Below are 11,444 nucleotides of genomic sequence, written 5' to 3'. Positions count from 1 at the left end.
TATAGGACGGTAGGAACAGTGTCCCATTAGGGGATTCCCTGGGCATATGGGCGTCCGGAAATGGAGGCCTGAAATCTGTCCATGGAAATGAAGGGACTGTGATGTGTTTTTGTTTTGTTTGTTTTTTAATTTTAGAGAAAGAGAGAGTATGTGTGTGAGAGCAGGGGACAGAGGCAGAGAGAGAGAGAGAGAGAGAGAGAGAGAGAGAGAGAGAGAGAGAGAATCTTAAGCAGGCTCTACGCTCAGCATGGAGCCCAACTCAGGGCTCAATCCCAGAACCCTGGCGTCACGACCTGAGCTGAAATCAAGGGTCAGATGCTCAACTGGCTGACCCAGCCAGGTGCTCCAGGACTGTGGGGTTTTGTTTGTTTGTTTGCCTGTTTAAAGGATTCCTCCTGAGCCAACAGACACTGAGCCTGAGTTGACTGAAGAAGCTACCACTCACTGTAAAGCCCCCTTCCCTGCCTTCTCAGACACCATTGTGAAATGAATGCCATAAATCTGAAGGATTCAGTAGCATGGGGTGGATGGTCGCCAAGACTTGAGTTTTATTTTTACAGCCATTAAATACGAGCCCTGCAATTTTTCTCTGAACTTTTCAAATATTAAACTCATTCAATTCTCAAGGTGTGTGTTATGGAAGGTGTTACTATACTCATTCGGCAGTGCAGGGTGGTACGTGCCTGGACCAGCTGCACTTCTCAGAGCTGGGAACGGATACCCAACCCTGTGGCTCCATGCACATGACACCATTAATGCTGCTTCTGAAACATTTCCTGGAACAGTCCTTCAACATTTCTGATTTGAATGGGATGATGCGTCTACTTTGATTTTTTTTTTAAAGCTCATTTATTTATTTTGAAGGGTGAGGGGCAGAGACAGATTGGGGGAGAGAGAGAATCCCTAGCAAGCTCTAGCTGTCAGCGCAGCTATCCATGCAGGGCTCAAACTGTGAGATCATAACGTGGGCTAGAATTGGATGTTTAACCAACTGAGCCCCACCCAGGTGTCCCTGGCTAACTGTTGTAAAAGTCTTGAAGAAGGAACTTGGCAAGGTCAGTCAACTGTCAACTTAAGGCAGAGTGTAGAGTCAGGGTCCTCCTACAGCCACAGGGAAGAGAGTGTTGAAAAGAAGACTCATTTGGGGCGCTTGGGTGGCTCAGTTGGTTAAGCAGCCGACTTTGGCTCAGGTCATTATCTCCCGGTTCATGAGTTTGAGCCCCGTGTCAGGCTCTGGGCTGACAGCCTGGAGCCTGCTTCAGATTCTGTCTTCCTCTCTCTGTGCTCTTTCCTTGCTTGTTCTCTGTCTCTCTCAAAAATAAACAAACATTAAAAAAAATATAAGACTCAGGATCTAATTTTAGGGGGAGCAAAGCTGCAAAGCAAACTCACTGCAAAGCTGCAAAGCCTAAACTCACAGCTTCAATGCTCTCCAATGGTAAAGTTCAGAACTCTGAGAAGCAACTTCTCTAGCGCATTTAATATTGTCCTGGGGCTCCTGCGTGACTCTGACGGTTAAGTATCTGACTCTTGATCTCGGCTCAGGTCATGATCTCACAGTTTGTGAAATCAAGCCCTGTGTTGGACTCTGCACTGAGCAGGGAGCCTACTCGGGATTCTCCTCTCCTTAACTCTCTCTCTGCCCCTCCCCTGCTCACGTTAGCTCTCTCTCTCTCTCTCAAAATAAACTAAAAAGTTTTCAGTCTACCCCAAGTGAGCAAATAAGTCACTTATTTAAATATATGCATATCCTTGAAAACAGGTACCTTAGTTGTGGTTTTTTAAAAACGACAAAAATGACATTTTGTTATAAATCACATTTTCTCTTTTACTCAACTTAAGTTTTCAGGTCTATATTGCTATATGTCAAATTAGTTCATTGGTTTTAATGGATGTGTAGGCTACAGTTGACTCTTGAAAACGCTGGTCTGAACTTGCATAGGTCTATCTATACATGGATTTTTTTCAATAAATAAGTACTGTATACTGTATATACTGTACAGTATATACACGTGTTTTCCTTATGATTTTCTTGACATTTTTGTGCTACCTTATTTTATTGTAAGAATATAGTATATAATATAGATACAAGATATGTTAGTTGTTTATGTTATTGGTAAGGCATCTGGTCAACAGTAGGCTATTAGCAGTTAAATTCTGGAGGGAGTCAAAAGTCACACGCAGATTTTCAAATGTGCAGTGGAGGTTAGCACCCCTAACCCCTGCGTTGTTCAACCCCTGCATTTTACTTATCCGCTCCCCTAGTGGGAGTGGAACATCTACACGGTAATTTTTCTTCCTATCACAAAATGTCAAAGACTCTCCTCACACACGTTTCCTCATGGGGTGAAATGAGACTTCCAGGGGGCTTTCGTTCCATTCTTCAAGTGGCCACCTCCTTTCCCTTCGGCCCTGCTTGTCATATCTGCCAAGAGTCTTCCTACCTAAAGACCACCCTCCTCGGTTATTATTTCAGTCCCCACTTCATTTCCTTCATAGCATATATAAAAAGTTGAAGTGTTTCATTCTATTTTCTTTCTCTCTCACCCACTGGATCTAAGCTTTACGAAGGCAGATACTTTGTCCTGTATCCTTAGCACCTAGGACCGCTTAAGTCCATGAAATAGGACCTTGACAATGATCCATTAATAAAAGGGTAATCCCAGAAGATTTGGGATTACATATCATATATTACATATTTTCATGCTTTTAAGTCGGGGTCTGCAATGCTCATGGGAAATTAACGATTTAGATAAATATATTTTCCCTTCAAATGTTTCCCTGGATGTCTGATAGTTGAGGCTGTTGGTAAGTGGGGGTTGAGAAACTAATGTACTAACCTGGCTCCACAGCCTATCCCATACCCTCCAGAACCTCTGAATTACATAAATCACTTCCAGCACCCTTTTACTCCACTGCTCATATATATGCTCATACACTGCAAAGTGCCTTGTGTATCACAGAGCTCTTCTAGCGTTGTCTTGTGGGACTGAACCTATATAATAACCCTGTGCTGTGTTACTCTCCTCACAAGCAGTCAGGAAACACTGGAGGAGCCTGGGATGTTATTCACCTCGGGCAGTGTGGCATGATGGGAATCCTTTGTGACTTGCTGTTGAATGAAGCCACTGGGATCTTTGATGACCTTGATGTACTGGAGATAAGCTGTCCCATTGTTTCATCATGAGGAACCATGGGTGGTACCTCACCTTGGAGAGCAGGTTGTTGTTTTAAGACAGACTCTTTCCAAGGTTGCTGAAAGATGGACTCAGCCTGTTTTCCATGACACCTAAGTAAAGTAAGTTGCTATGAAACTTTGCTCTATGAGTTGAAGCCGTCGGTCGAATGGTGACACACAAGCACTCCAGAGCCAGTAAGGCCCAAGATTGAACCTTGGTTCTGGAACTTGATAACTGTGACCTAGAGCAAGTAACCAAAGACCACTTTATAGTGTTGTTTAAATTATTAAATGAGGAGATAATGTATATGCAGTGGTTAGCACATAATGGATATTAAATTGATTGCTAAAAACAATTAAAAAGCTAATTGAATACAGATTGGTAATTCCCAGTAATAGGCAACTTACAACAGAGGTTATAACTCTGTAAAAGTTTGTTTACACCTTTGTAAAGTTTTCTCTATCTAGAGAAAGTTTTTGTTAAAAATTAATTTACTGGATGGGGTGCCTTGCTGGCTCAGTCAGTGGAGCATGTAACTCTTGATCTTGGGGTTGTGAGTTTGAGCCCCATGGTGGATGTAGAGATTACTTAAAATTAAAAAAGTCTGGGGCACCTGGGTGGCTCAGTCGGTTGAGCCTCCAACTTTGGCTCAGGTCATGATCTCCTAGTTTGTGGGTTTGAGCCCCACATCATTGGGATCTCTGCTGCCAGCGCCAAGCCGGCCTCAGATCCTCTGTGTCCCTCTCTCTGCCCCTCACCTGCTAGTGGTCTCTCTCTCAAAAGTAAAAAATAAACATTAAAAAGAAATAAACAAATAAATCTGGGGCAGCTGGGTGGCTCATCAGTTAAGTGTCTGACTCTTGATTTTGGCTCAGGTCATCTCACCGTCTGTGGGTTCAAGCCCCGCATCTGGCTCTGTGCTGACAGCATGGAACCTGCTTGGGATTCTCTGTCTCTTTCTTTCTCTGTTCCTCCCTCCTCTCAAAATAAATAAATACTAAAAAATAATTTAAACATCTTAAAAAATATAGTCTGGACAATTTAGGCTTTTTCTCTGGAACTCTGCTCTCAAAGATGACTGTTTTCTATGACTGAAGTTAAGCCTGTAGAATATCTGTCTAGTTCCATGATAAGAATATTCCTCAGGTTGCTCTTCAGAACTAAGATTTTCTTTAAATATGGTTTAACATAAGGGTTTTTTTGTTTTTTTGACATATGTGTTCTTGAGTAGAAATGAAGCTACTGGATTAGGCAGTTTTCCCTGTGCTGGGAGTGGATTCTCAGATATTTAGATAAACTGGGGCATCCTGGTGGCTCAGTGAGTTAAGCATCTGACTTTGCTCAGGTCATGATCTCACAGTTCATGAGTTCAAGCCTGGAGCCTGCTTTGGATTCTGTGTCTCCCTCTCTCCCCTTCACCTACTTATGCTCTGTCTCTCTCTCTCTCTAAAAAATAAACATTAAAAAATTTAAAAACAAAGAAATTTAGACAGACTTCCTCATTAAATCTTCTGACCAAAGATGTTCATTTTCTAGGTAACTGACTTAATAGCAACTTACTTAATGGAAAGGGTTGAGGTGCTATGTAAGATTGTTACACTAACTGGCACAGGGATTCTGGGAGTAAATTCCTACCTTTTATTTAATCCAACTTAAAGCAGCTGGGCAAAATGGCCAAAATAACTAACCTACAAATAGGTCCTGGGTTTGGGGCACTGAGATACCAAAGGCCATATAAATCAGGTCCTTGTCTCCAGTGACAAAGCATGTAAGCCAGAGAGAGCAATTGGGAACACTGAAGTGCTGTGTTACATGTAATAGAGACACGACTCAGTCTTGACCTCCATCTGATCACTACACAGTTTCAAGTATTGGTTCCCTTAGTGTGGCACACTTAAGTATAATATGCAAAATGCCACTAAAACACAATAGCAGCAACTCCAAAGCAGACCCTACTATTGGGTGACACTATTCTGTGATGGCTGTAAATGCCTCTGTAGGTGGCCTTTACACTTGGCTGCCTTTTAACGTTGCATTGCTTGTTTATGCATCTACATATGCAGCAAGCTGAGCCTCACTTTACCCTGCAAGAGAGCCCAATCCACTCGGTTCAACATTCCATCTGACGTCCCCAAAACAGTATGTGTATTCCATTGCAGAACCAGTCATTTTCACTTATTGGGCACAATTGATTGACGTATCTTGGTGGCTCCAGGCACAACGGTATGCCTTGGCAACCCGCTTCAGGACCGCATCTCTAACTGGAGGAGTCAAGAGCAGGGTCATGGCTGGGAACTGATATAGTCAGGGACAGCATCTTAGAGATGGACCTGGTAGGATGGGCGTTATTTAAATTTGTAGATACAGATGTGTTGGCTATTCCAGATGAGAATATTGTCTGTTTTGTTGTATAGCATAAAGAATTTTCACTTCCAATTTTCCAATTATCTTTTCAACTTCACTTCTTTGCTTCTCGAAGTGTGGCACAATCTCCACGACAATTCAATTTATCCAAAGTAGGTGGCACAAGTTTGTAAGGATGTCAATAACTAAATTACAGTGACTTCCTTTCACCCAACAGTATACACGCATTTTCAGGTCATCCGCCTGCTTTTGGGTTTATGCTCATAACCATCCAACCCTGTCCTCCCAAACTTGATTTCTGGCTTTCCCTTTTATCCAGGGAATCCTTCTCAGGATATAGAATCCCCTTGACACTTATTTTTTAAGTGTTTAACTTTAGCAGGGGCAGAAAGAGGAGAGAGAGAATCCCAAGCAGGCTCCTTGTGTCAGTGTGGGGTTTTGATGCTGAGCTTGAACTTGGGAACTGTGAGATGATGCCCTGAGCCCAAGCCAAGAGTCACACACTTAACCACCTGAGTCACAAAGGTGTCCCCGACCCTTTGCACTACTAAGGATACCTGACCCCCTCCCAGCATTTGGCACTGGCAGCTTTTCCGTGGTCATGTAAGCCCTTCTCCCCCTTCCTTTCTCTGACATCATACTCTTGGTTCTCTTATGATCATTCCTTCTCAGGCTGTTTTCTTCTGTCTCTTAAAAGTGTTTCCTAGGGCTCAGACTGGTTCTCTTTTCTCACTTTACACACTCTCAATGGAGAACTGTCTAGGGATTCTTGGTACTGCAAACTACCTTAGTTGAGATCAGCAAGCCTCTTAATAGATGCTCACTATCTCAGACATCACTCTGCCTGCCTCGGTTTAACAAAACTCACATACAGCAGACAAAAAATGGGAGCTTTGTTAGGGAAATTTCCAGCTATCCTCTGCTGAGGAGAGACCCTCAGGAAGAACACTGTAAGGAGTCTCAATTGAAACTTCCTCATTTTTTGTTGTGTTCTTCTGATTAGGAGCACAGGACTTAAAAAGGTAAGCAACCCCGAGCTTGTTTTCTGAGACATCCTCTTTATTTATCCCACTCCATTTTAGACCAGAAGCTCCACGCGGTCGGGTCTACCCGTGTCCTGTTCACTGAGCCGCCCCAGAACCGGGGTTTGGGGTCTTTGCTGTTGCTTGCTGGCACTCTGTAAAGACGAGGGCCTGGGGCGCCTGGGTGGCTTAGTCGGTTAAGCGTCCGACTTTCGCTTAGGTCATGATCTCGCGGATCGTGGGTTCGAGCCCCGCGTCGGGCTCTGTGCTGACTGCCAGCTCAGAGCCTGGAGCCTATTTCAGAGTCTGTACCTCCCTCTCTCTGACCCTCCCCTCCCCTGCTCACGCTGTCTCTCTCTCTCTCTCTCCTAGAAATAAATAAAAATATTAAAAAAAAAAAAGACGAAGGCCTAAGGGGTCCCAAGGGACAGCCGCCCAAGGGCCATGGTGCTGTTCACTTTAGCGGGAGAGCAGGAAACAGGGCCCCCGCTGGCTCTGCCGAGGGGTGCCGCACTTAACTCCATCTGAAGGTGCAGACGCGTGCCACAGGGTGACGGCAGGCCACAGGTAATTCCTCCGGAGTTGATCCCGACCCGCAACAACAACCTCAAGGAGCCCTTCTCCNGGGGGGCGGGGGCGTGAGAGCCTCTGTCACGCAGGCGCGTTCGCGCGGCGTAGGTGGCGCTAGAGGCCGCTTGGGGGGTTGTAAGGAGACGGCGCTGCCGCCATTTTGTAGGGTGTTTGTCGCAGCCGGTGGAGAGAGAAGACGGCGGTTTGGCGACGTTTCTCGGCCAGAGGGCCTTTTGCTTTTGCGGAGGTAAGGTTTTGGGTTGGCTGGGCTGGGCCGTTTCCAGTCTTCTAAGTCTCAAAGCCAGATGTCGGAGAAACGACCCGGATCAGGGCCTTGGCGACCGGGGTTATCTTCGGAGCACAGCTCGCTTGGTGGCCTCCAGAACCTAAAGTAGCTCAGGGGCCGTGGTAGATTTAAAGTCTTGGGGCGGACAGGCCCCGATTCTGCCGCTGAGTCTGCCCCGAGGGCCCTGGCCGCCTGCGTCGTGGCTTCAGAGGCCCTGGCTCATGCCGCCGGCGAGAGCGAGGAGGACCTGTCGGCACGATCCTTCGAGAGCCGTCCTTGGGGTTTGTGTTGTCTGAGATCAAGCTGTCCCCTGGACGTCAGCTCTCTGCTGTTTGTAGCATTTGATGGGGGTGGGAGGTTTCCAGAGTCCAAACATCTGGCCCCGTCTGTGAGTGCGCCAAAGGCCCTGGCCGGGTGCCCTGGGGCGCGGGCGGGGGGGGAGGTGAGAAGGAGAGGGCGGGGACCGGGCGTCCGGGAAAGCGCAGGTCTGCTCCAGTCCAGGTGGCGGAACGGAGCTCGCGTCAAGAGGTAGAGAGACCGGGAGGTTCGTCCCTTGTGCCACACTCGATCCCCCCTGAGGTGGAACATACCATTGTGGCGCTCGTCTGCATTTCGGTACTTTTGCGGCACGTTTTCCTGGCTTACCGAAGTAGCCGGTCCGGCCGACCCGGCCACCCACCTGGCCTTGCTTTGGTATCCGCCCCTTTAAGGCTGTGCTCCGTTAACACCCGCCTACCTGCAGGCTTCTCGGTACCCATCAAGTGCAGTCCTTCCGGAGCCGTGTCTGTAATCATGGCTTTAACCTGTTTCGAATTTTTTTAAGCCACATACATACGATAAAACTGTCGGGCATGAAAGGGCAGGGGGAGAATCTGATTTCTAAGGCGGACATACACCAGCGGATACATTGTATCCGATGTTTGGATGAAAGATAATGTGGGGATTCTGGCATGGAGGATTATTCTCTAATTAAAGCTAGTGTGATAATTCTAGATGGGTTTTCTTGTGGATGTGCAGGAGCTTTATCTGCTAAATGTGGGTCTGGGATTCTTTTCGCGTCCTGAGACCGTGTTTCTGAACATGATGAGTAGGGAGAAAAGATTTCTAACAGGCGGATTAGATTTAAAATACTGAACTTAACTAGAGAGGGGGAAAAATCATTGGCCCTCCCAAGATGCTCATTCTTATTTTAATGTTTTGAGTATTGATAACTTTGGTTATTTGAGAATTCAGCCTTGTTTGTTAGAGGTGAGCTGGTTTTGGCCGACAGGAAAAAAAAAAGCTAAAGCAGACACAGATTTTGCAAAAACTGTATACTAATGGTTAGTTATAAATAATCCTCAGTCATCAAATGTTGTAATTTTGCTGGCTGTGATTTAAGAATGCTTAACCAGTCTATTTTAAAGAGTTACTAATGTGGTTGGGGTAATTGAAGGAAGGGTTGGAAGAATTCTACTAGAAATACAATGTTTGATGGCTTGTGTGATGGCCTTTGCCTCAAGTTAATTTGTAGTGTCATTTCAGTTTCCCATTTTGTAGTGACTGTCAAAGCAGAATGCTTGATCATTTCCAGTGAGAATCCTTTTTCAAAATTTTTTAATTTTTTTAATTTTTAAAAATTTATTTTATAAGTTTACATCCAAATTAGTTAGCATATGATTTGTAGCAAGTGCAAGAATGATTTCAAGAGTAGATTCCTTAATGCCCCTTACCCATTTAGCCTATCCCCCCTCCCACAGCCCCTCCAGTAACCCTGTGTTTGTTCTCCATATTTAAGAGTCGAATGTTTTTGTCCCCCTCCCTGTTTTTATATTATTTTTGCTTTTCCCTTCCCTTATGTGCATTTGTTTTGTATCTTTAAGTCCTCATATGAGTGAAGTCATATGATATTTGTTTTTCTCAGACTGACTAATCTCGCTTAGCATAATACCTTCTCGTTCCATCCACGTAGTTGGAAATCGCAAGATTTCATTCTTTTTGATTGCTGAGTAATACTCCGTTGTATGTATATATGCCACATCTTTATCCATTCGTCCATCGATGGACATTTGGGCTCTTGGACATATTTTGGCTATTGTTGATAAAAAAATGTTTAATTTTAGAGAGCAAAAGAATGTGTGGAAGCCGGGGGGAGGGGAGGTGGATAGAGAAGAAGAGAATCTTAAGCCAGCTCCACACTCAGTGCCAAGCTGGATGTGGGGTGGATGCGGGACTCGATCCCACAACCCTGGGATTATGACCTGACCCGAAATCAGGAGTTGGACACTCAACTGACTGAGCCACCCAGGCGCCCCTCCAATGAGAATTCTAACAAGTTTTAGGATTTTTTATTTACCTGACCAATGCATCCTTATCCCCTTTTTTAAGCAAAAGGTATGATACAAATATTTTCTTAGGGAATACTTCCCAGGAGAAATCACAGCTGCCTCATTTCAAGTCTTTTTTAAAATCCGTGTGAAGTCATTTAAATTTTTACTTGAATTCATTTGCTTGTTACTAAGCCATTTGGCCAAGCTAAAGGCAGTTAACTATGCTAGATTTGCTCCATTTTATCTTTTTTCAACTCTTTCCTTGAGCTATGAAACTCACCCTTTCCAGCACCTTGGATATCATGGATAAAAACTGCATTGTAAAAGAATTAAAATGGGGAGCAGCAGATAGGGATTCCATTGTTAGAGCCTAGAGGGAATTTATGCTTTAGAGGTTGTAAATGGAGGCAGGAAATAGAATTGTCACTGTCGTCATCCAATTTCACTGTGACCATGTGATTCCTTGTAGGTTGATTTTTTTTTCAGTCACCCCAGATCTACAACAAATCTGTTTTCATTTTAAGACTAATTGCACAATGACCTGAAAATATATTGGATAGAGAAAATGAGTTTATAAAATAATCTTTTGTTTTGCTTTTCAGTTTCTCTGTTGGAATACTGTGTTCCACTCACCTCCTAGTTTTTTCCCCAAAGCTTGGAGTCATCCTCAGATTTAGAAAAAGGAGCTCTCTCTAGTGTTTGAGAAAAAGAAGCTTCATTATTGGCTCTTTACCATTAAAACAACGTCATCCCCTATATTTAGTATCCCTAAGTGTTTATCTGACTTCAGTTGTTTGTATTACAGAATTCTGCCAAAGCTGTGAGACACTTAAGGATATTTCTCTCTCTCTCTCTTTTTTTTTTTTAGTTTATTTTGTGAGTGAGTGTGCACCAGGGACAAAGGGGCAGGGAGAGAGAGAATCTCAAGTAGGCTGTAGACATAGGGACTCCATTGCAGGAATCCTGAGAGCATGACCTGAGTTGAAACCAAAAGTTGGGTGCTTAACCAACTGAGCCACCCAGGTACCCCATGATATTTCTCTTTAAAATAGCTCATATATTTTTTCAGTCTTTTAAAGTTTTTATTTATTTAGAGAGAGCATGTGCGGGAGGGGCAGAGAAAGAGAAAGGAATCCCAGGTAGGACTCAAACTCACAAATTGTGAGATCATGATCTGAGCCAAAACCAGGAGACAGAGGCTTAAGCTACTGAGCCACCCAGGCTCACCTAAAATAGCTCATATTTTAAAGAGAACATTTTTTTCGGGTTATGTGTCCAGGTCATTATCTCATGGTTGGTGAGATGAAGCCTCAAGTTGGGCTCTGCACTGACAGCATGGAGCTACTTGGGATTATCTCTGTCCTCCTCTCTCTGTCCCTCCCTGCTCCTTCTCTCCCACCCTTTCCCTCTCCCTCTCCCTCTCTCTCAATAAATAAATAAATACTAAAAAAATAAACATTTTTTAAGAGTGCCTGGGTGGCTTAGTCGGTTAAGTGGCTGACTTAGGCTCAGGTCCTGATGTTGCAGCTCGTGAGTTCAAGCCCAGCATCAGGCTCTGTGCTGACAGCTCAGAACCTGGAATCTCCCTCAGATTCTGTGTCTCCCTCTCTCTCTGCCCCTCCCCTGCTCTTTCTCTGTCTTTCTTTCAAATATAAATAAATGTTAAAAAAAAAAAATTAAAAAATCCTTTTTAAAAAAACATTTTTTAAAGAAA

At 44.3% G+C, this 11,444-nt stretch overlaps 1 protein-coding gene across 2 annotated transcripts in view; it reads left to right on the top strand.

Annotated features, from left to right (window-relative positions):
- Positions 1–3,234: 3,234 nt before the first annotated feature.
- The window catches only part of CLK4 (CDC like kinase 4), a 28,730-nt gene continuing 20,520 nt past the window's right edge, over positions 3,235–11,444 (top strand). The window contains exon 1 of one of the 2 annotated variants that reach the window (XM_077746360.1): positions 3,235–3,298. The gene's annotated coding sequence lies outside the window, so the exon portion shown is untranslated. Of the gene's footprint in view, positions 3,299–7,234; positions 7,383–11,444 lie in introns of those variants that run through there. The other variant, XM_077746359.1, reaches the window with a different exon arrangement.

Source organism: Crocuta crocuta, unplaced genomic scaffold, assembly GCF_008692635.1.
Source record: "Crocuta crocuta isolate KB4526 unplaced genomic scaffold, BGI_CrCroc_1.0 scaffold218, whole genome shotgun sequence".
NCBI classification, from domain to species: Eukaryota; Metazoa; Chordata; class Mammalia; order Carnivora; family Hyaenidae; genus Crocuta; species Crocuta crocuta.
Note: the sequence above shows the minus strand (reverse complement) of the source record. Positions and strands in the feature narration are given on the sequence as shown.